Source organism: Erinaceus europaeus, chromosome 14 (assembly GCF_950295315.1).
Source record: "Erinaceus europaeus chromosome 14, mEriEur2.1, whole genome shotgun sequence".
NCBI lineage: Eukaryota > Metazoa > Chordata > Mammalia > Eulipotyphla > Erinaceidae > Erinaceus > Erinaceus europaeus.
In genome coordinates, this window is record NC_080175.1 from 76,617,829 (window position 1) to 76,643,776 (window position 25,948).

A 25,948-nucleotide genomic window follows, 5' to 3' on the forward strand; every position below is an offset into this window, starting at 1 on the left:
GGACCTTTGGTGCTCCATGTATAACCATTATGCTGTCTCCCCAGCCTCTTATGTATATCTTTCTTTGCATTTTTTATACCTTAAATATAGGCATATTTTTTGTTTTCTTTTTTATTTAAGAAAGGATTAATTAATAAAACCATAGGGTAGGAGGGGTACAACACCACACAATTCCCACCACCCAATCTCCATATCCCACCCCCTCCCCTGATAGCTTTCCCATTCTCTAGCCCTCTGGGAGCATGGACCCAGGGTCACTGTGGGTTGCAGAAGGTAGAAGGTCTGGCTTCTGTAATTGCTTCCCCGCTGAACATGGGCGTTGACTGGTCAGTTCCATACTCCCAGTCTGCTTCTCTCTTTCCCTAGTAGTGTGGGTCTCTGGGGAAGCTGAGCTCCAGGACACATTGGTGGGGTCTACAAACCAGGGAAGACTGGCCGGCATCCTGATGACATCTGGAACCTGGTGACTGAAAAGAGAGTTAACATACAAAGCCAAACAAATTGTTGAGCAATCATGGACCCAAAGCTTGGAATAGTGGAGAGGAAGTGTTAGGGGGGTACTCACTGCAAACTCTAGTGTACTTCTGCTTTCAGGTATATATTTTGCAGTAGTTTACGAATACGTGTGAATATATGCTCTCTCTCACAGAAACTGGTGTATATCTAGGTTTTGGGACTTTGTTAGAAAGTGATAAAAAAAGAAAGGGAGGGAGAAAGACACCTACAACACAGCCTTACCACTTTCAAAGATGTCCCCGTGAAGGTGAGGACTGGGGGCTCGAACCTGTGATATCTCCTCCATCGTTTATAATTCTATTAATTTGAGTCTTCTCTCTTTTTTTTTTGAGGAGTCTGGATAGGGGTTTGTCAATTTTGTTTAATCTTTCAAAGAACCAACATTTGGCTTCATTGATCTTTTGTATGGTTCTTTTATTTTTGATGTTGTTTATTTCTGCTCTAACTTTAGTGATTTCTGTCCTTCTGGATGCTTTAGGGTTCCTTTGTTCCTCTTCCTCTAAGTCCTTGAGGTGTGCAGTAAGGTCATTCATTTGAGCTTCTTCTTGGTATTTAATATGTGATTGTATGACTATAAGTTTCCCTCTCAGTACTGCTTTAGCTGTGTCTCAAATATTTTGATAGGTTGTGTCTTCATTTTCATTTGTTTCTAGGAACATTTGAATTTCCTGTTTGAGTGAGTCTCTGACCCAGTGGTTCTTAAAGAGTATGTTGTTTAGTTTCCAAATTCTGTGACTTTTAATAATTTTCTGTTTGTTGTTAAATGTTAGTTTTACTCCACTGTGGTCTGAGAAGATACTTGGGATGATTTCGATGTTCTTGAATTTATTGATGCTGTCTTTGTGGCCTAACATGTGGTCTATCCTTGAGAATGTGTTATGTGGATTTGAAAAGAAGGTATATTCCAATTTTGGGGGGTGAAGGACTCTGAAAATGTCCAAGAGGTTTAGTCTGTCAATCTCTTCATTCAATTCTCTTATATCTTTGTTGGTTCTCTGCTTTGTTGATCTGTCTAAGTGTGAAAGTGGGGTATTGAAGTCTCCCACTATTATTGTATTACTATTGATGTATTTGTGAAATTCTTTCAGTAGGTGCTTAATGTATTTAGATGGTCCCTAACTGGGTGCATAGATGTTAATAATTGTTAAGTCTTCTTGGTTGATTGATCCTCTAATCATTATGTAATGTCCTTGCCTATCTTTTTATTACTTTATTTAATTTAAAATCTATCATGTTTGAGATGAGAATGGCTGTTCCTGCCTGTTTTTGTGGTCTGTTAGCCTGTATGATAGTTTTCCATCCTTTCACTTTAAGTCTGTGTTTATCTTGTTGTGACAGATGGGATTCTTGCAAGCAGCATATGGTTGGGTTATGTTTTCTGATCCATCCCCCCACCCTGTGCCTTTTTATAGGTGAGTTTAAGCCATTGACGTTTATTGATATTATGGATTTAATGTATTGTAGTGCCATTGTTCAAAAAAAATTTTTTTGTTTGCTCTGATATATTGCAAGTATTATAGTGATGTTATTGTTTATAAGAGGTCTTTTAGAACCTCTTTCAGGGCCGGTTTGGTGATGGTTGCCTCCTTTAACTGTTGTTTGTCTAAGAAGGTTTTGATCCCTCCATCTAGTTTGAATGAAAGTCTAGCAGGATATATTATCCTTGGTTGAAACCCTTTTTCATTCAGGGCTTGATAGATATCTTGCCATTCCTTCTGGCTTTTAGAGTTTGAGTGGAGAAGTCTGCAGATAATCTTATGGGTTTTCCCTTGTATGTGACTCTTTGTTTCTCTCTTGCAGACTTTAGGATCCTTTCTTTATCCTTACTTCTTCTCATTGTGACTATGATGTGTCTTGGTGTCTTCAGGTCTGGGTTGATTCTGTTTGGTACTCTCTGGGCCTCTTGAATCTTGATGTCCTTTCTGTTATTCAGGTCTGGGAAGTTTTCTTCTATTATTTCCTCTAGAATGTTTGCTTCCCCTTCCTCTCTTTCTTCCTCTGGCAGGCCAATTATACGAACGTTACTTCTTTTGAGATGATCCCATATGTCTCTGTTGTTGTTTTCAGTGTCTCTCAATCTCTTTTTAAGCTCTTTTACCTCTTTCCTCATTTTCTCTAACCATCCTCTGTCTGACTAATTCTGTTTTCAGCTTCTTTCTTCATTACAGCTATTTCAGCTTTCAGTTCTCTAATTGCCTCAAGATAATCAGTATTTTCCTTGGGGGTCTCAACTGTTGTTTCCCTAATACTGCCATTCCTTTCCTACAATGTTGTTTTCATTTCTGTGATTAATAAGTGTATTATTGCTTGCATACTTTTCTTATCTATGGTTACTTCTGGCTTGTTGTTTTCGCCAGGCTAGCTTCACTGGTGGGTAACAGACGACCAGGGACTCATGGTTGAGCTGTAGGCAGTGTCTCTTTATTCAAGCAGGACGCAGCACAATCTAAGACGAGCTACGCTAAACTCAAGGTAAAGTACTCTAAAACTCACAATGCTGTCTTTATATATACTTCCCAAGTAGGGTGGAAACAGGATGTGACATAGAGAGGGTGGAGAGAAAAGTGACTGGCGAAAATCAGAGTGTGACAAGGAGGGGGTGGAGCAGGCGAGAATCCTATCACTGAACCACAAATGCCCTGGAGGGAGGGTGGAACTTGTTAACAGTGGTTATGTAAATAGAATGAAGTGGTTATGTAAATAGAATAGTGTTAAGCAGGGGGGATTTAAACCAAATGAAACAGAAGGAGTCTCATGCATACCAACACTGGCTGATTTGTAGTTTCTTCTGGGCTCTTGTCTTCATTCATTGGAGTAGCAGTTTTATTTGTTTTTGATCTACCCATTTTTTTGACTTATGTGTTTCTTTTTTATGCTCTGTTGTTCCTTAGTTGTTGTGTCTTGAGCACAAGCAACACTGTACTAAATACCTTTATGACAATTGCACTCACCAACCTCAGGAATTACAGTAGTAACTGAAGCAAGTATTGAAGCAGTTTAATCACTACCAGTTAGTCAAACAATTTCTCCAGTCTGTGAAAAAATAGTAACCAAATCCCAGTGAAGAAGAAAGAGAAAAGAAAGAAGGGATAGCAAGAATAGACAGTTATGCAAATCTACTATCCAGTGTATATTCTAGGGGTAACAAGAGGGGAAAGGGAACTAGAGCATAGATACAGACATAGAGAGTCCACTCTGAGTCAGATTTCTTCCCCAAAATAATTGACAAATTCAGAAAGGCAAAGAATAAGGAAGGAATAAGTGTATGACAAGATTAAAAAAAAAAGGAAAAAAAAGAAAAAAGAGACAAGAGAGAGGAAAGGGAAAAGATAAGAAAAAGAGCTGTAATTAAAGAGCAGTGATAGGAAAGGTTTTTTTTATTACTTTATTTTTAATTTAATTTAATTTAATTTATTTTTTTAATTTGCTAGGATGAGGAGGGAGGGGAGAGTCTGTAGAGACAGTAGTAGTAAGGAGATAAGTTCCTCTCACAATAGATAAGATGCCCACTACCCTAGCAATGAAAGATACCCTAAGAATTAATTCTGATCAATCTAAAGGGGGGGAGATATATGCCTTTATATAATATTAATAATAAAATAGAGCAGGGTAAAAAAAAAAAATCCTGTCCCAGATTACCTCAAACCTCATGATCAGAGGCAGCTGATTATTAAGAATGAGAAAAAGAAAAAAAAAAAAAACCTCAGGACTAGACAAGGACAGCTGAAATAGACAGTTATGCAAATCTGCTACCCACTGTATATTCTAGGGGTGGCTAAAGGAGGAAGGGAAGTTGAGCAGAGACACTCGCAGTGAGAGTCCACACTGAGTCAGAATTCTTCCCCAAAATAATTCCCAAATGTGTATCAGTGAATTCAAAAAAGCACACTGTTTGGTGGTGTGGGGGCTGGGGCCTGTGCTTTGGAAGCTGTAGGATTAAGGAAGAAAGAATGACAAGAATGAGAAAAAGAAAAAAAAAGAAAGAGAGAGGGAAAAAAGAAAAAGATAAGAAAAAGAATAGTCATAAAAGAGCGGTGAAAGGAATGAGGTTTTTTTATTTATTTATTTATTTTTAATTATTTAATTAGCTATGTGGGGTGAGGTGGGGGGGTTGGCTACTTAGAAAGAAAGAAGGCCAGAGGTTTCAGAAGGGTATAGATTTAGAATGAATGATACTCCCTGGTGGGACAGGAATTTGGTAAAGACAGAAGCTCAGCAGGGGAGCCTGCTAGGAGCTGGTCCCCAGGGATTGGTTATGGGGTGGGGGGGAAGGGGAAGGAGGTGTGCTTAATAATTAAAAGGAAAAAAATTTTTTTCCCTTTTTTTCTACTCTATTTCTTAACCCAAATTAAGTTATAGTCACCTCCTTGGTGTTACCGCTAGGACCCCTTATTGATTGGTCTACTAAAGGCAGAAAATCCTACCGTTTCCAGAAGATGTGGTCAGAGCTCAAGCCACTAGAAGCTTCTCAGTCCACCATCTTCCAGGAACCTCCTAGGCATATTTTTGTACCTGTATGTCCTGTGGCATACATATGCTAATTTTTAACAGCATTTTCTGAAAAAGAGATTTGGATAAGAGTCTAGGAGGGAAAAAATAGTATTCTAAGCTCCCATTTTAAGACTGTTCAGATCTCTTTGACTACTTAAATACTCTGAGTCTGTTTGCTTGCTTTATAGTTGAAATGGCAGTCCTCCGTGTCTAGATGCTTGAGAACTCTTCAGAAGATCAAGCTTGGACTTGCTTAATAATTCTAATAGTTTTCCCACCTTATAAGTCCCAGATCATTCAATGATGTATTTCCTTCCTTGAATGAGTAATTTAGTGAGACTTTTCAGCTCAGCTTTCTTTTGATGATACTTAATATCAAATAAATAATTAGCTAATTTGCTAATCCTTATATCTACCCTAATATAGTGCTGAGATTTTGATTGTGATTACATTAGTCTGTGAATAAATTTGGGGTGAAGTGACACCTTAACATGAATATTTAATCCACAAACTTGATCTGTTGATTTAGGTCTTTAAGTTTCTTCCCCATTATGTAATAGTTTTCTTTTTAGAGATCCTATAATAGCTTCTGAGAATTTCATAATTTCCTATGCTATTATGTATGGTATTATTTTAAACTTTTCATATTCAATTACTTTTATAACTGATTTGTATAAAACTATTTATTCCTTTTTACTCTAATCACAGGGGCTCCATGCCCACACTCCAAATCCACTGCTTATGGTAGCCTTTTTTATATACATTTATATTTCATTTGATAGTACAGAGAGAAATTGAGAAAGGATGGGGAAGATAGAGATAGGGAGAGAGAGACAACTACAGACCTGCTTCACTACTTGTGAAGATTCCCCTGCAGGTGGGGAGCCAGGTACTGGAACCTGGATCTTTATGTGGGTCTTTGAACTTCATATTATGTGTGCTTAACCCAGTGCGCTACCGCCCAGTCTCAAACAATTTATTTTTATATTGCCCAGGCATCCATTATTTAACATTTTCTTTCATTCCTATATTTATCTGTAGATTTCTGTGTATTACATATAGTTATGCCATTTGCAAATAAAGATAGTTACTTTAGTGCCTTTTTTATTATCACCAAGTCTTCACTGCTTTGAGCTGACTTTCTTCAGAGAGAAAGAAACAGAGGGAGAGAGGGCAAGTCACCACAGAACCAGGGCTCTTCCAGAACAAGAGAGACCAGGCACCAACCAGAGTCTTGAAAAGTACTAGAGAGAAAAAGTGCATCATTTAATAAGACAGAGGACTATATACAAGTAGAGTTGTTGTACATAAAGGTATTATACATATAATTTACATATAGATACATCTAATAGAGTCTTTCTTAAACTATTGCTGTCTCACCATTCTTTGCTTGAACATTTTCTGTCACAGCATTTCTTCCTCCTCACTCATACTTTAAGTTTGTCTTGTATTTCTTTGGCTTGTGTTTCTGGGTCTGTTTGACTGTTTATCACCTTGTTGAGGGTTAAATGCTCTTATTTCTTTCTCTGTGGCACTCATTTCAGTAACTCTTGCAAGGCAGGTCTGGTAGGCAAAGGCAAACTCCTTTGGTTTTTGTATATCTGGCATTGTTTCGGTTCCTGCTTCTGATTTGAATGATAGTCTTGCTGGGTAAAGTATGTATGGTTGGCAGTTATTGTCTTTTAAAATCTTGAATACACCAATCTACTCTGTCATGGTCTCCATGGTTCCTACAGAGAAATCTGATACTGTTTTTTTTCTGTTGTTGTTGTTTGTTTGTTTTTCCCTCCAGGGTTATCGCTGGGTCTCTGTGCCTGCACTATGAATCCATTGCTCCTGGAGGACATTTTATTTCTTGATTTTTTTTTTTTGGATAGGACAAAGAGAAATTGAGAGGGGAGAGAGAGAGAAAGATAAGACACCCACAGACCTGCTTCACCACTTATGAAGCCCCTTGGTAGGGGGTGTGGTGGGGGAGAGGGGCTGGAACCGGGATCCTTATTCTGGTCCTTGTGCTTCCTACTATGTATGCTTAACCCTATGCTCCATCATCCACCCTCCCTCTCTTTATAAGCCACTTTCTTCTTTCCCTTGGCATCTTGTAATTTTTTTCTTTATTCTTGACTTTTATAGTTTCACAGTGATGTGTCCTCTTGGTGTAGGTCTATTTGGGTTTAGGGATTTGGGAGTTCTCTCTGCTTCTTGAACTTCTATATCCTTATCACATCCCAGATTTGGGGGGGGGGAAATGTATATTTCTTTGAGTATGGTTTCTTCTCCCTTCTTTTCTTTACTTCTGAGACCCCTATGATTCTTTTTGTTTTTCTGATGGAATCTTCAAGCTTCTGATGGATAGGAGTTTCCTTATTTTCCCTACATCTTTTTGCTTCTTCTACTTTGAAGTTAAATAATATGGCCAGCTTGTCTTCTGTTTCTGATGTTCTCTTTTACATGGGTAAGTCTAATTCCTTGACTTGTTATTTGAGACTGGACTACATTCAAAGTTTCCTTCATGCCCTGTAACTCTATTTTCAAGTTTTCCATTTTCCTGTCAATTGAGTCCAAATTTGAAGTCATGGAATTCTTTCTTAATCCATTTTTCCATATTAAGTTGAGAGCTTTGTATTTCTTCAAAGTTCCTGACAGTGAATTCCCTAAAGTCTTTCTCTGAAAGAACTTCTGCGTTTACATCTTGAATTTTCTACCCTTGATCCTGGTTTTGCTGAACCAGTGTTTGCCTAGTTTCCCCCATCTGTTTTGGTATCTCTTTGGCCACAGGTAAAGCTGGGTCCTGCTTTATATGTGAGCTTTTGGTAGTGATATTCCTTTCCTTACCTGAAATTTCAGCTATTCTCTGATGAAATTGATTGGACTATTTTGTTGTAATATTTGTTTTCTGGTAGATAGCCAACTTTCCTGATTAGGTCACTATATCTCAGACCCTTCTAGAAGTCTACATATTGCATTTCTTCAAAACCCCTATCATGATGTCTAATAGGAGCAATAAAGGACATCCACATCTCATTCTAAATTTTAGAGAAAAAACTACATATTTCATTATTAAGTATCAAATTCACTGCAGGTTTTCTTTAATAGATGTCCCTTGTCAGTTTAATAGAGTTCTCTTCTGTTTCTGGTTTGCTAAGGATTTTTAACATGTATGGATAGTAAGTTTTTAGCAAATGCTATTGATGCTCCTACTGAAATTTTTATTATTTTGTTAATGACATGACTAACATTAAGTAATTTTAAAGTGTTAATACAACTTTGTATTACCGAAATAAACTCAACTTGGTCATATGTTATCCTTTTTTTTTCCTCCAGCATTAATCCTGGACTTGGTGCTGCACTGTGAATCCCCTGCTGTACCGCTTGTGAAGCGAACCCCCTGCAGGTGGGTAGCCAGGACTCAAACCCTGATCCTTGCACTGGCCCATGCATTTCACACTATATGCACTTAACCCAGTGCACTACAGCCTAGCCCCTCATGTTATCCTTTTGTTGTTGTTGTTAACATTACTGAATTTAGTCTTATAATATTTTGTTTGGGATTTTTATTTTTTATTGAGTGTGATTGTTTACAGTAAATACAGTTGTTGATACATTTGAAAAAATCCTCAATTTTCTACAAAGCACTTTCACTCCCACTCCACCATCATACACCAAGATCTGAAAGCCTCTCACCCACTCAACAACAAAGGACTTAAGCAGTTTTCTGTATGTCTGTTGGCCACCTGGATATCTTCTTTGGTGAAGTGTCTGCTTCAAATATTTTATGAATGATCTTTAGGTTGGTTGATATATGTGTACATACACATATGGTGGTTTGAAGAATAGAAAAAGTGGGGAATCTACCTATTTCTTTTGGAACCCACTCAGAAAACAAAATCCATATAGTAAGAAGATTAACATAGTGAGCCAATGACTATAAGAAATTCAACTTATAAAGGAGGTGGGGGTGAGGACTCTGTGGTGGCACACCTGGTTGAGTGCACACATTACTGCGCATGGGGACCTGGATACAAGTCCCTGTCCTCACTTGCGAGGAGGGGGGAACATCATGAGCAGTGAAGCAGTGCTGCACATATATCTCTCCCCTCTCTGTCTGCCTCTATTCAAAACAAGTAAATAAAAACATTTTTAAAGGAGAGTTTTGAAAGCATTAAAAGAATTTCCCCAGAACCTCAAATTCAGGATAATGTTTACCTTTGGGAAAAGTGCAAAGAGAATAGGATCGGGGAGAGACTTGCAGGGGAAATTAGTCAATAATATAGCTATTCAGTAATTACTTCTTTTAAAATCTTATTAAAATACAAACTGCTGCGTCTGAGTCTATAGAATCAACAAAATATGGGATCAGTAGCCAGGAGAGATTTTTATACCATTATCTAAAATTTTCTATACTTTTGTCAGATTTTGTAATAATAGATTTTATAAGAAGGAATGAATTATATTAGCCACTGGGAAGGTATTTTATAACTAATCTATAGCAATATTGTTTCAAGAAAGCCATTCCTATGGAGATGACTATGCTCTGAAAGTGTTTCAACCTGTGTTCTGAAAAATTCTAATAGGTAGATATTCTGTGGGGAAAAACATATTTCTATGCTTAATACATTAACTCTTTACTGGTCAAGAGAATATTAGTAGATTCTGAAGGACAAGAGAAACATAGTTTTTAATTTGCTTAACATGAACTTTTCAAGAGGGCATATTTTTTTGGATACAATACTCATTGATATCTTACTGAATCCTATTCCATGAAGTGTTGATTTACTCAAGTAAATCAAGGATATGAAATACATAAATCAATCAGTAATTTTATGAAGGAGAATTATGCCATCAAAGAAATCATTTCTTTGAGTATGATTTCTCAAATGATACTGTTCTCTTGTTTGATTTCGCAGTTATACCTTACCACCTTATTTGTGATACTGAGTTCACATCTTGATTTTCAGTGGAACAATCATTTGTAGTTGAAAGTATTACAAAAGAAAAGTGGTGTGACCTTCATGTTCATTCCAGTCCCACCAATTTTCCTGATTCTACACAAACTCAATCAGTTGTAACACCCTTTAATTATCCACTAAAATAGTCGTTTTCCAGTTCAAAGCATTAAAAACCTACGAAAGCTTATGTTTAGGGCAATGATTGACAGTGCTCTTTTGGGGGTGGGGCCATAGAAATACAACTAATTCTCTGCAGTTTCATCTTATGGATGTCCTTATAATTGAAAAACACAAAGTTGGATTTTGTAAATATCACTTGTCTCACTGGAATGTTTGATTCTTATGTGAATCAGAGGATTCATAAAAGCTATCTAAATAAAAATATACCATCAGGTCACTCTCTGGTACCATTTGATGTAATTTCCTATCCTCAAATTTGTCAGTTTTTCTATCAATATATAAACTCCAGTGTAATCTTAATTTGTAAAATCATAAGAGAAGGCTCACCAAGAGTAATTTATACAACTGTCGAAAAACTGACACTATGTTTAAGCACTGGAAAGGGATTACCTAGTCTTCCATATATGGAGAAGACTCTGTTTCTCTGTTGTTGGTAAACTATTTATTCAGTTATTCAGCAAAGCTTTTTTATAAGTAATTTAAATTACTTATAAAAAGGAAACATTGATAAAACCATAGGATAAGAGGGGTACAACCCCAGACAATTCCTACCACAAGAAGTCCATATCCCATCCCCTCCCCTGATAACTTTCCTATTCTTTATCCCTCTGGGAGTAAGGACCCAAGGTCATTGTGGGATGCAGAAGGTGGAAGGTCTGGCTTCTGTAATTGCTTCCCCACTCAACATGGGCATTGACAGATCGATCCATACTCCCAGCCTGCCTCTCTCTTTCCCTAGTGGGGCTCTGGGGAATCGGAGCTCCAAGACACATTGGTGGGGTTGTCTATCTAGGGAAGTCTGGTTGGCATCATAGTAGCATCTGGAACTTGGTGGCTGAAAAGAGAGTTAGCATACAAAGCCAAACAAACTGTTGACTAATCATGAACCTAAAGGCTGGAATAGTGCAGATGAAGAGTTGGGGGGGGTCCTCCATTTTGTAGATAGCTAGTAGGCATATTTTAGTCATATTCCAAAGCTATACTAGTGGCTATACTAGTTTTTTTTCTTTCTTTTTTTTTTTTTCCCTTGAGCCTAAAATCTGTATGTAGGTGGATCCTGGTTATTGTCTGGGGAGATGATGTCATGGCTGGATAAAGGACCAGAAAGCTGGATCAGGGAAGAGAGTAGCTCCCAAATATGGGAAAGATGTATAAATATTGTTGACCATAAACCCCATTGATTTCATGTGATCTGGGGCTCATATTCAGCTTAGGAGCCTATGTGACCTCTGCATCCCTATAGATCAGAGCTCACATTTTGTGGTCATGAGTAGGAACGTTCCAAGCTGCCCCAATATCATTTTAACATAGCTACTACTGAATAGCTTTAAGCCAATTCAGCACCTATAATAGCATGATCGGTAAGATCATAGGAAAAAAAAAAGACTGATGACCTTGAGATGGTGTATCTCTTTACTTAATAAATATTTAGAGCACCTTCTGTGTATCAGACAATAATCTAGACACTGATGATACAACGGAAGTAAAAAGCCTTTGGCCAGTTGAGGATTAGGAAGACGTTGGGCAAATGACTGTGGTAAAGTATAATGAATATGACTATAGGGAAAGTTTATATTGATTTTTGAGAAGCTAAGTGGCACTAGTTTGTTCATTTAGCAAATATTTTTTTTACCTTATATGTACCAAATGCTACCTTAGGAGATGGAAATACAGCAAGAAATATTTCAAATCATATGTTCTCATAGAGCTTTCATTCCTGTGACAGTCAAACCAGCTTCACTGTTTCCTATCTGCACTATGCATCCCGCCATTATCTCCTAAAGGATAGAACTCATACCACTAATAGTTGATATAAAATTATGTAGGGACACATGCACTAACATTATATTTCTGCTTTTATTTTATTCATGAGTCATGACATGGGTTTGCCATTATTGGTAGTATCCACGGTTATTTCTTCTTAGCTTAAATAATTTATTTTTAAAAAAATTGGTCCAGTTAAAGAAAAGCATTTGTGGGGCCAGGCAGTGGCATAGCTGGTCAAGTACACTTGGTACTGTAGGAAAGGATTTCCTCAAGGATCTGAGTTTGAGCCCCCACTCCCCACTCCCCACCTGCAGGGATGCTTCTCAACTGATAAAGCAGGTCTACCCTCAGTTTCTCTCTGTCCTATCAAATAAAATGAAAAAGAAGAATGAGAAGGAGAAGAAAGAGAAAGGAAAAAGAAAGAAGGAGAAAGAAAGGGAAGAAAAGAAAAGGAGAAGAAGGAAAAAGAAAAGGAGGAGAAAGAAAAAGAGAAAAAGGAGGAAGAGGAGGAGAAGAAAAAAAGAAAGAAAAGGAAAAGGAAATAATAACCTTCAGGAAAAATGAATTTGTGGAGGCAAATTTAAAAAAAGCACTTGCTTATTTATTTAATGGTTCTAGAGTCTCACCACGCCAGGCCAGTCTTCTCATTCAAAGATGCTACAGTACTGAAGCTTCCTATGTTCCCATGGCAGCATCTATATGATTTTAGGGCTCAAACCTGGCTTGTATACTTAGCAATGCATGCCCCCTGTCCAATGAACAATCTCTCCAGCCCACAGAAAAATTTAGTAAATAAATTAATATAAAATATATGAAGGCTTGACAAAATATTGTGATTTATATATTACCCAGAGAGAGAAAATAGAAGCACTGATTTTACTCATAAGATGTATAATTTCATTCTATTGTCCAAATTCTCTGGATAGGCTTTTCATTTTAATTATCACCAAGATTATCAGTGAGGCTCAGTGCCAGCACTGTGAATCCACCTCTCCCCATGGCCATTTTTTCACAGAGAAATTGAGAGGGAAGAAGAAATCAGAGAGGGAGAGATAAAGATAAACACCTGATGACCTCCTTCACTGCTTGTAAAGTATCCTTTCTGCAGGTGGGGAGCAGGGGCTCGAACCCAGGACCTTGTACATGGTAATGTGTACACTCTACCAAGTGTGCCACTACCCAGCCTCCTTCTCATTAAAAAAATTGAACTATGTAACTCAGTAGGGAGGGAGCTAAAATATTCTTTTAAAAATATATTTTAATTCAAAGCCAGATCTTTTTATTTATTTATTTCCTTTTGTTGCTATTGCTGTAGTTGTTATTGTTATGTTGTTGTCACTGTTGGATAAGACAGAGAGGAATGGAGAGAAGAGAGGAAGATAGTGACGGGGAGAGAAAGATAGACACCTGCAGACCTGCTTAACCGCTTGTGAAGTGACTCCCCTGCAGGTGGGGAGCCGGGAGCTCGAACCAGGATTCTTACTCTTGTCCTTGTGCTTTGTGCCACCTGCGGTTAACGTGCTGTGCTACTGCCCGACTCCCGACTTAAAATATTCTTTATTATATTTTTTCAGCCAACTGCTTGGAAGTAGGAAGATCTTCATAGTTCTCAATGTGGTTAATGTGTATTAAGTAAATGCCAGATGAAGGAATGAAAAAAAAATCAATTAAGCAAAATGACCTGTTATATCACTAAAACAACAGGAAGTACCCTGATCTGGCTAATGTAATTAGTCCCAGAGTATGAGAACTGATGGTCTTTCTGAACTGGTCCACAGACTCATTTAAAGCTCTGTCCTAATAAAAGAGGGAACACAAAATATATTAACGTTTCTGCTATGTAATGACAGACCAGTTGCGGCAGCTTGTCTTGTGCTATTGCCACGGAACATATAATGAAACTCTCACCAGTTTATATGCATATTCAGTGAAATGATTAAATTAAAACCCCATAAGTGTCTTCTACCACTTCCTTTTTAAAAATCTTTAAAGATATTTGTATTCATTTATTATTGAATAGAGACAGAGAGAAATTGAGAGGGGCGGGGGGGATAGAGAAGGAAAGAGAGAGACACCTGCAGCCCTGCTTCACCACTGGTGAAGTTTTCCCCCCTACAGGTGGGGACTAGGGGCTTGAACCTGGGGCCTTGCTCACTGTAATGTCTATGTGTGTGACCAGGTGTGCCACCGCTTGGCCTTTCTTCTACCACTCCCAAAGTCTCTGTGTTATACTAGTAATCTAAGGAGCACCCATAGAAACGGTAAATTTAGAGAAAGTCCTATTTAGATCCCATAGAAACTTTAAAGGGGAATAGGAGGAGCGACTTTTGAAAAGTCACATCATGACAAAAAATAGCTCGATTTCAAACATCTAAGGGTTCAATTATGATAGCCTATATTTTAAATTTTGCTCTGATGATTTAAAGAATGATTTGATAGCAGTCAATATTTCACAATCACATTATTCAACCAAGGATTATTCTCATTTCCTTCCCAAGCTGTAATTTCTCAGTTGCCAATACATAAATAGAGGAAATATCCAGATCCTGAGTGAACCCACGATGCCACACTTGGGTTTTCTTGCCAACCATCATGAGAAATGTTGTTACCCAAAAAAGGAAGAAAAAAAGAAATATTGTTACAAGGCATATTGATAGGTGCCTCTGCCAGATCCTCTTATCTTACTAGACCAATTTGAAAAGCCTATTTGAGTCTATTTGGTAGAAAAGAGATCCAGGCATTCAGATTTGAAATTAAAGTCTTCCAGCAGTTACACCTCAAACAGTGGTCACATTTCTCTTTTTCATAGCTATATCAGTCAGCTAAGGTAAGATGAAGATGGACTGGCCAGCTTTTAATCTTGTTATTCTCCGGGGGGGGGGGGAAGCATATGGTTTCCTCAATTTGAGCAGTTGCGGAGAGCAAGATTCAGTTCCTGACCCTTCCTAAGCTCACTGTAAATAGGTTGGCAATGGGGGAAAAATGGGTTTCCTCCTCTTGTTAATACATCTATGATAGACACTGTGTCTAGATCCACTTCTAAGTAGTTGCCAAGTCAGTTTTTTGACTGCTCTTGGAAATTAGTCAAAAAAGCAACCGTTTTTTTCTGTGAGAAAACAAATGACTTCTTAGTGCTGATAAAAGATAGATAAAAGATCCTTCACCATCAGACATTTTGTAAATCAAAACTATGGTACCTACGACACACAGAACATGTTTGCTCTCCAATGGCCAGACTAAGCACAGATTATTAATTAATTTATTTCCATATTTAGATTCACATATTTTGTTTGGATACATGTCAAATAAGAGATGAGAAGGAAATCTTCCCAGAAAAAGCCAAACAAAACCTGAGGTTAGTGTGTAGAAGTTATTTGATTGTTCTTCATAGTCTTTTCCTGTAGCCACACAAGCTGCTCTGAACCTTTCTGCATGATACCATTTCTTCCTGTTCTCCTTATCTGTACCTGTGAGGATGCACAGCTTTCTCTTTTTTCTTTCTTGTGGGTTTGTGCAGTTTCTTGATGTTTGTGACAGGCCACGATAGGGGAAGCTTTTATCACCGTGGGGTTTGGAGGCCTCAGTAAATTGAAAATTGCAAATGAAATCCACTGGGCTTGAATTCATCAGCTATTATGTCAGATGACCTTTGGCAGCTGCTGATAAAAATGAGAGAATGTTAGCTCTGATCCAATTTTCAGCACTAACCATTCCTTTTCAAATCCATTCACAGTCAGGCAGCAGACACATGGGAAGTGAAAATGATAGGGTTTCAAGAGAACAGTATTGTGTTGCAGATTAAGATTTTCTCCCCCTATTTCTAGAGGTCGGCCCCCAAGCCCCTGTCTGGTATCTACCTATTGTCCAATCAGTTTCAATATCTGCTTCAGAGGACATGTTAGCCATCCTTACAGATAAGTGCTTACAGGAGAGAATGTTGGACTTAATAGTTTTGCTTAGGAGGCATCAAGGGTCGCAGTGGAGCAATATTGACTGGCACATGTTAGTTTAATCTGACATTCTAAGGAATGCGACACTAGATTTTTTCATAGTTGTTGATCTCTCTGTGATTTTTTTTTTGTCACAGGCTCTGGTTTTATAAAATTTTATTTTTTGCACAACTATTTATATTCATGAGTCAAGGATAGCCTAAATTGTCTATCATAGCCAAGCAAAGGCAGCCAAAGCTTGTCTAAATAATGTACAGATGCCAAAATTAGAGAACTGGAAACTAAATGACCTGTGTATTCTATTCTTGTAATCTGTTAAAAGTAAATATCACTTGTAATTTAGGAGCTATATTACCCTAAAATAAAAGAAATGAGTTCCTACAGACTGGTAGGGTCCCCAAGAAATGCAATGGATTTTTATCAAGTTGAGAGGGGATACTAGAGTTGCTATTCTTCAGTAAGGTAGAATGAACCAGGAAAAGAATACTACGACTTTGTTAGGAAGTGAACCACCTGGAATGGAATTAGAGAATCTTATGAAAGGAAAGGTCTCACTCTAGTAATGAGGCTGAACGGTTGACATTCCACGCCTGACGTCATTTAGGTTCATGATTAGTCAGCGATTTGTTTGGCTTTTGTTGTTAAAATTCGGAGGCTCTTGCCGGGCGGGCTAGCTGGCTTCACGGGCGGGAAACAGAGACGCGGAGACAACGGCTGGGCAGGGAAGCTGTATTTCTTTATTCAGGAACAATGATTCATAAACTAAGACAAACTAATTACCAAACAGAACTCTGCTGTCTCTTTGCAGCGGCACAAGCACTCTCTCTCTTACTCTGGAACTCAGGAACTCTCCAAACTCTGGGACTCTCGAACTCTGAAACTCTTCCACTGTGGAACTCTCTCTTACTCTGTAACTCTGAAACTCTCGAATTCAGGGACTCAGGAACTCTCGGACTCTCTAACTCTGTCACTCTGGAACTCTGGCGGGTTTCCTAGGGGCGGGGCCAAGCAGGCCCGCGAAATTAACTAGACTGATCCAATTCTCTTGGCGGGGGAGGGCTAGAACAAACCAATGTAAAGCATACGACAGGCTTTATATGTTAACCCTCTTTTTAGCCACCAGGTTCCAGATGATAACATGATGCTAACCAGACTTCCCTGGGAAGACAACTCCACCAATGTGTCTTGGAGTTCCAATTCCCCAAATCCCTGCCCCACTAGGGAAAGAGAGAGGCAGGCTGGGAGTATGGATCGACCCATCAATGCCCATGTTCAGCAGAGAAGCAATTACAGAAGCCAAACCTTCAACTTTCTGCATCTCACAATGACCCTGGGTCCATATTCCCAGAGGGTTAAAGAATAGGAAAGCTATCAGGGGAGGGGATGGGATACGGAGTTCTTGTGGTGGGAATTGTGTGGAGTTATACCCCTCTTATCCTATGGTTTTGTCAGTGTTTCCTTTTTATAAATAAAAAGAAAAAAAGAATACTACAAGTGTTTGAATCAACAGCATGGTTTCTCCAATTATGAAAGAAAACCGGAAGTAGTAGTTTCTCCCCACAATGAACTGTGTTGAATCACTGTATTTTCCAAAGGGAAAAAAATTCTCTCCAGCCTTTTGAAAATGCTGAGTTCATTGAGGAAACAGTCTAAACATATGTGAAATCAAGAAGCACTAGATAATTAAAACCCATGCATCATTATAAATATTTTCAAAATAATAAACTGTAGAAAAAAGTTAAGTCTGTATCTATATATTTTTTCTTAGAATGCAGAGTTAGTTTCATGTTTGCCTTGATAATTATATTGGTTAATATCACAAAGAGGTGCTTATATGTTAATAGGCTGAAAGACAACTTTTTGAATTTTATTTATGATTTAATAGTGATTTACAAGATTATAAGAGAATAGGGATATAATTCAATACCACTTCCACCACCAAAGATCTGTGCTCCCACTCTCTCCAACAGTAACCACCATAGCTCTCCCAAGGTTATTGATATCAGTTGTCTATATATATACTTTTCCTGTTTTCAAGTTGTATATTTCAATTCTTTATATTACACATATTCGTGAAATCATCCCATAGTTGTCCTTCACTTCCTTACTTACATAATCACTTCTTCTTCTTCTAGCGTTTGCCCTTCTTCCGTAACCAGTCAACAGCATCAGGTTGAGCCTGATGTAAAGTTTCGAGACCTCCTTTGAATCTGGAGAGGTGGCAGTTGTTGACTATGTGGGTCATAGTCTGTCTGTAGCTGCAGGGGCAGTTCGGGTCATCTCTGGCTCCCCAGAGATGGAACATAGCGGCGCACCGGCCATGGCCTGTTCGATAGCGATTGAGGAGGGCCCAATCATAATGTGCTAGGTCAAAGCCGGGTTGACGCTTGCAGGGGTCTGTGATGAGGTGTTTGTTCTTTACCTCAGCTGACTGCTAGCTCTGTTTCCAAGAGACTGGAACAGAGAAGTTCAGTGTAGGCGTAGGGGACCAGATTGGGTGACGAGACGTCAAACGTTGGGTTTATCTGGTGGGGCGATGTTGCTAAGAACTGGCAGCCATGGAACCGGGGTGGAATGGATGGTTCCAGAAATTATCCTCATGGAGGAATATAATTTGGAATCGACCAAGTGGACATGGGGTCTACGGAACCATACTGGGGCACAGTATTCTGCAGTGGAATAGCATAATGCCACAGATGATGATCATAGTGTGGAAGCGCTTGCGCCCCATGAGGAGCTGGCCAGTCTTGCAATGATGTTATTCCTCGCGCCAATCTTTGCTGCAGTTTTTATGAGATGTTTCTGAAATGACAGAGTGCGATCAAGAGTAACGCCAAGATAGACTGGCTGGGCTTCATGCCGGATTCTCGTATCGCCAAGCTGCACATTAAGCTCCCGCAAGGCCGAGGCATGGTGTAGATGGAAAACAGATGATACCGTTTTTGCAGTGCTAGGGATTAGTCGCCATTTTTTACAGTAATCAGATATCAGAGACATGTCTTTCGTGAGTGTTTCCTCGAGGATGTCGAACTTGGATGCCTGAGTTGCACAGCAGATGTCATCGGCGTAGATGAACTTCCTTGAAGAAGTTTCTGGGAGGTCATTGATGTAAATATTAAATGGCGTAGGAGCCAGAACAGAGCCCTGGGGGAGGCCACTTGAGACAAGTCTCCATCTGCTAGACTTGTCACCCAGATGTACCCGGAATCTTCTGTTTTGGAGAAGAAACGATATAGTGTTGGCCACCCATGGAGGCAGGCATCTTGAGATCTTGACTAGGAGACCACGGTGCCAGACCGTGTCATAGGCTGCTGTGAGATCAACAAGACAGCACCCTTCTTTAAATTCTTCTGGAATCCATTTTCAATGTAAGTTGAGAGGGCCAGGGCTTGATCACAGGTAGATCTTCCTGGGCAGAAACCAGCCTGGGCAGGTGATAGGAATTGCTTAGGATTCACTTAGCTCACTTAACATAATTCCTTCTAGCTCTGTCCAAGATGGGTCAGAGAAGGTGGGTTCATTGTTCTTGATAGCTGCATAGTATTCCATTGTGTATATATACCACAGCTTTCTCAGCCACTCATCTGTTGTTGGGTACCTGGGTTGCTTCCAGGTTTTAGCTATTATGAATTGTGCTGCTATGAACATAGGAGTACACACCTCTTTTTGGTTGGGTGTTATGGAGTCCTTGGGGTATAACCCCAGGAGAGGAATTACTGGGTCATATGGAAGGTCCATGTCTAGCCTTCTGAGAGTTTTCCAGACTGCTCTCCACAGAGGCTGGACCAATTTACATTCCCACCAGCAATGTAAAAGGGTTCCTCTGTCCCCACATCCTCTCCAGCATTTGTTGCTGCTGTCCTTTTTGATGTATGCCATTCTTACAGGAGTGAGGTGGTATCTTAGTGTTGTCTTAATTTGCATTTCTCTGACAATCAGTGACCTAGAGCAGTTTTTCATATGTTTGTTAGCCTTTTGGATCTCCTCTGAGGTGAATATTTTGTTCATATCCTCTGCCCATTTTTGGATGGGGTCATTTGCTTTTTTGGTGCTAAGTTTGCTGAGCTCTTTGGCTTTGCTTTTATTGATGTGGTGAATGACATTGATTGACTTACGGATGTTGAACCAGCCTTGCATTCCTGGGATGAATCCCACTTGGTCGTGATGAACAATCTTCTTGATGTGCTGCTGTATCCGGTTGGCCAAGATCTTGTTTAATATTTTGGCATCTATGTTCATCAGAGATATTGGTCTGTAGTTTTCCTTTTTTGATGTGTCCCTATCTGCTTTTGGTATCAGGGTGATGTTGGCTTCATAGAAGGTGGAAGGGAGTATTCCTGTTTCTTCAGTCTTATGGAAGAGCTTAAGAAGTATGGGTACTAACTGTTTACTGAAAGTCTTGTAGAATTCTTTTGTGAAGCCATCTGGCCCAGGACTTTTGTTGTTGGGGAGATTCTTAATAATGGTTTCAATTTCTTTGTCTGTGATTGGTGCATTTAGATTTTGTAGTTCTTCTTGGTTCAGTTTTGGAAGCGCATATGTTTCTAGGAATTGTTCCATTTCTTCCAGATTCTCTAGCTTGGTGGCATATTGTTCTTCATAGAAGTTTCACATGATTTTCTGTATTTCTGTGGTGTCAGTTGTGATATCTCCTCCATCATTTACAATTCTATTAATTTGAGTCTTCTCTCTTTTTTGTTTGGTGAGTTTGGCTAGGGGTTTGTCAATTTTGTTTAATCTTTCAAAGAACCAACATTTGGCTTCATTGATCTTTTGTATGGTTCTCTTATTTTCAATGTTGTTTATTTCTACTCTAATTTTAGTGATTTCTGTTTATCTGGTTGCTTTATGTTTCCTTTGTTCCTCTTCCTCTAAGTCCTTGAGGCATGCAGTAAGGTCGTTCATTTGAGCTTTTTCTTTTTGTTTAATATGTGATTGTATGGCTATAAGTTTCCCTCTCAATACTGCTTTAGCTGTGTCCAAAATATTTTGGTAGCTTGTGTCTTCGTTTTCATCGAACTCTTGAAACCTTTTGATTTCTTCCTTTATTTCCTCTTTGACCCAGTAGTTGTTATGTAGTGTACTGTTGAGATTCCACATTTTGGGACTTTTACTAATTTTTTGTTTATTTTTAAGTGTTAAATTTAATTCCACTGTGGTCTGAGAAGATGCTTGGGATGATTTCAGTGCTCTTGAATTTGCTCACACTGTCTTTGTGGCCTAACATATGGTCTATCCTCAAGAATGACTCATGTGGACTTGAATAGAATGTGTTTTCCAGCTTATTGGGGTGAATGACTCTGAAAATGTCCAATAGTTCTAGCTTATCTATCTCGTCATTTAGCTCTCTCATTTCCTTATTGATTTTCTGCCTGGATTGTCTGTCAAGTTGAGAGAGTGGGGTGTTGAACTCCCTTACTACTACTGTGGTGTTGTAAATATATTGCTGTAGCTCTTTCAATAGATGTTTGATGCATTTAGACAGCCTCTCATTGGGTGCACAGATATTAATAATTGTTAAGTCCTCTTGATTGACTGATCCTCTGAACATTAAGTAATATCCATCCCTATCTTTTTAAATTTTATTTATTTTAAGGTCTGTCTTGTTAAATATGAGAATAGCTGTTCCTGCTCTTTTTTGTGGGCCATTGGCTTGTATGATAGTTTTCGACCCTTTCACTTTGAGTCTGTGTTTGTCTTGTTGTTGAGTTAGGTGGGCTTCCTGCAGACAGCATATGGTTGTGTTCTGATTTCTGATCCATCTTCCTACTCTGTGCCTTCTAATATGTGAATTCAGGCCACTGAAACTTATTGACATTATAGATTGAAGATATTTTAATGTCATTATTGTAGATTTTTAGAGTGTTTTGATAGATGTCATATTTATGATGGTCTGACTATTTATAGGAGACCTTTCAATAGTTGATTCCTTCAACTGTTGCTTGTCTGAGAAGGTTTTTATGACTCCATCTGAATGACAGTCTAGCAGGATACAGTAGTCTTTGCTGAAGCCTTTCTCATTTAGCATTCAATAGATATTTTGCTATTCCCTTCTGGCCTTTAGTGTTTGTGTGAAGAAATCTGCTGCTAATCTTATGGGTTTTCCTCTGTAAGTGACTCTTTGTTTTTCTCTTGCAGCCTTCAGGATCCTTTCTTTATTCTTATTCCTTTTCATTCTAAATATGAGGTGTCTTGGTGTCTTATTTTTTTAATTTTTTATTTAAGAAAGGATTAGTGAACAAAAACATAAGGTAGGAGGGGTACAACTCCACAAAATTCCCACTACCCAATCCCCATAACCCACCCCCTATGTATCAAATACATAGCCTATATATTTAAAAGATTCAGTTTGTCTTTTGAGAAACTTTGAGACATACAATTGATTTCCCCCTCTCATATTAATTAACTACTGATTTATATGTCTACATTTTGCTAGGAGTGTACATAAACACCATTCCCACCACCAAAGGACTGTGACCCATCCCTCCCGCCCACTCCCACCCCCCACTGGCCCAGGAAGCTACATGTCTACCCCTCACCACAGGGTTTTTACTTTGGTGCCCTACTTACAATTTGATCAGGTCCTGCTTTTAGTTTCCCCTTCAGATCTTCTTAGTCAGCTTCTGTTGATGAGTGGGATCATCCCATACTCATCTTTATCTTTCTGACATAGTTCACTTAACATAATTCCTTCTAGCTTTGTCCAAGATGGGTCAGAGAAGGTGGGTTCATTGTTCTTGATAGCTGCATAGTATTCCATTGTGTATATATACCACAGCTTTCTCAGCCACTCATCTGTTGTTGGGTACCTGGGTTGCTTCCAGGTTTTAGCTATTATGAATTGTGCTGCTATGAACATAGGAGTACACACCTCTTTTTGGTTGGGTGTTATGGAGTCCTTGGGGTATAACCCCAGGAGAGGAATTACTGGGTCATATGGAAGGTCCATGTCTAGCCTTCTGAGAGTTTTCCAGACTGCTCTCCACAGAGGCTGGACCAATTTACATTCCCACCAGCAATGTAAAAGGGTTCCTCTGTCCCCACAACCTCTCCAGCATTTGTTGCTGCTGTCCTTTTTGATGTATGCCATTCTTACAGGAGTGAGGTGGTATCTTAGTGTTGTCTTAATTTGCATTTCTCTGACAATCAGTGACCTAGAGCAGTTTTTCATATGTTTGTTAGCCTTTTGGATCTCCTCTGTGGTGAATGTTTTGTTCATTTCCTCTGCCCATTTTTGGATGGAGTCATTTGCTTTTTTGGTGCTAAGTTTGCTGAGCTCTTTATATATTTTGGTGATTAGTTTCTTGTCTGCTGTATGGCATGTGAAGCTCTTCTCCCATTCTGTGAGGGGTCTCTCTGTTTGTTTAATAGTTTCTTTGGATGTGCAGAAGCTTTTCAATTTGATGTAGTCCCATTGGTTTGTTTCTGCTTTAGTCTTCCCTGCAATTGGGTTTGATTCATCAAAGATGTCCTTGAGGTGTAGGTGGTAAAGTGTTTTACCAATGTTTTCCTCTAAGTATTTGATTGTTTCTGGTCTGACATCTAGGTCTTTGATCCATTTGGAGTTGATTTTTGTTTCTGGTGAGATAAAGTGGTTCAATTTCATTCTTCTGCATGTTTCAACCCAGTTTTCCCAGCACCATTTATTGAAGAGAGCCTCCTTTTTCCATTTAATCCTTTGGGCCCCCTTATCAAAGATTAGATGCCCATAGGTGTTAGGATTTACTTCTGGGCTTTCAATTCTGTTCCACTGGTCTGTGTGCCTATTTTTGTTCCAGTACCATGCTGTTTTGATGATGATGGCTTTATAATATTGTTTAAGGTCTGGGAGTGTGATGCCTCCATTTCTGTTTCTTTTCCTTAAGATGGTTTTGGCAATTCTAGGTGTTTCCTGGTTCCAGATACATGATTGTAGTGTTTGTTCCATTCTCTTAAAAAAGCTTGGTGGAACTTTGATGGGTATTGCATTAAATTTGTATATGGCTCTGGGGAGAATATTCATTTTGATGATATTTATTCTTCCAATCCATGAGCATGGGATATCTTTCCATTTCTTGGTATCAGTTTCTATCTCCTTGAGTAGCGACTCATAGTTTTCAGTATACAAGTCTTTCACGTCTTTGGTCAACTTTATTCCTAGGTATTTGATTGATTTTGCTGAAACAGTAAATGGGAGTGATTTCTGGATGTCTTCTTCTTCAGATTTAGTGTTTGCATAAAGAAATGCCACTGATTTTTGTACATTGATTTTGTAGCCTGATACCTTGCTATATTGCCTAATAACTTCCAGTAATTTTCTACTGGATTCTTTAGGTCTTTCTATGTATACTATCATATCATCTGCAAATAGTGAGAGCTTGACTTCTTCCCTTCCAATCTGTATCCCTTTGATTTCTCTCTCTTGCCTGACTGCTATGGCAAGAACTTCCAATACTATGTTGAAGAGTAACGGTGACAGTGGACAGCCCTGTCTAGTCCCTGATCTGAGGGGGAATGCTTTCAGCTTCTGTCCATTGAGTATGATGTTGGCTGTAGGTTTGCTACATATAGACTCCACTATCTTGAGGAATTTCCCATCTATTCCCATTTTTTGTAGAGTTTTGAGCATGAATGGGTGTTGGATTTTGTCAAAGTCTTTCTCTGCATCTATTGAGATAATCATGTGGTTTTTGGCTTTGCTTTTATTGATGTGGTGAATGACATTGATTGACTAATGGATGTTGAACCAGCCTTGCATTCCTGGGATGAATCCCACTTGGTCATGATGAACAATCTTTTTGATGTGTTGCTGTATCCGGTTGGCCAAGATCTTGTTTAATATTTTGGCATCTATGTTCATCAGAGATATTGGTCTGTAGTTTTCCTTTTTTGATGTGTCCCTATCTGCTTTTGGTATCAGGGTGATGTTGGCTTCCTAGAAGGTGGAAGGGAGTATTTCTGTTTCTTCAATCTTATGGAATAGCTTAAGAAGTATGGGTATTAACTGTTTCCTGAAAGTTTTGTAGAATTTGTTTGTGAAGCCATCTGGCCCAGGACTTTTGTTGTTGGGGAGATTCTTAATAACGGTTTCAATTTCTTTGTCTGTGATTGGTGCATTTAGATTTTGTAGTTCTTCTTGGTTCAGTTTTGGAAGTGCATAGGTTTCTAGGAATTGTTCCATTTCTTCCAGATTCTCTAGCTTGGTGGCATATAGTTCTTTATAGAAGTTTCGCAGGATTCTCTGGATATCTGTGGTGTCAGTTGTGATATCTCCTGCATTATTTACAATTCTATTAATTTGAGTCTTCTCTCTTTTTTGTTTGGTGAGTCTGGCTAGGGGTTTGTCAATTTTGTTAATCTTTCAAAGAACCAACATTTGGCTTCATTGATCTTTTGTATGGTTCTTTTATTTTCGATGTTGTTTATTTCTGCTCTAACTTTAGTTATTTCTGTCCTTCTGGTTGCTTTATGTTTCCTTTGTTCCTCTTCCTCTAAGTCCTTGAGGTGTGCAGTAAGGTCGTTCATTTGGGCTTCTTCTTGGTGTTTATTATGTGATTGTATGGCTATAAGTTTCCCTCTCAGTACTGATTTAGCTGTGTCCCAAATATTTTGATATGTTGTGTCTTCATTTTCATTAGTTTCCAGGAACATTTGAATTTCCTGTTTGAGTGAGTCTCTGACCCAGTGGTTCTTAAGGAGCATGTTGTTTAGTTTCCAAATTCTATGTCTTTTAATAATTTTCCGTTTGTTGTTAAATGTTAGTTTTACTCCACTGTGATCTGAGAAGATACTTGGGATGATTTCAATGCTCTTGAATTTATTGATGCTGTCTTTGTGGCCTAACATGTGGTCTGTCCTTGAGTATGTGTTATGTGGATTTGAAAAGAAGGTGTATTCCAGTTTTTTGGGGTGGAGGAGTCTGAAAATGTCCAAGAGGTCTAGTGTGTCGATCTCTTCATTCAATTCTCTTGTATCTTTATTGGTTCTCTGCTTTGTTGATCTGTCTAAGTGTCAGAGTGGGGTATTGAAGTCTCCCACTATTATTGTATTACTATTGATGTATTTTTGAAATTCTTTCAGTAGATGCTTAATGTATTTAGATGGTCCCTCGTTGGG

The 25,948-nt window shown here is 38.7% G+C and overlaps 1 long non-coding RNA gene across 2 annotated transcripts in view; it reads left to right on the forward strand.

Moving 5' to 3' along the window:
- The window catches only part of LOC132532812 (uncharacterized), a 1,004,413-nt gene that overhangs the window by 417,351 nt on the left and 561,114 nt on the right, over positions 1 to 25,948 (forward strand). For both annotated transcript variants that reach the window (XR_009544744.1, XR_009544745.1), the window contains exon 4: positions 8,332 to 8,401. This is a non-coding gene — a long non-coding RNA (uncharacterized LOC132532812). The remainder of the gene's footprint in view (positions 1 to 8,331; positions 8,402 to 25,948) is intronic.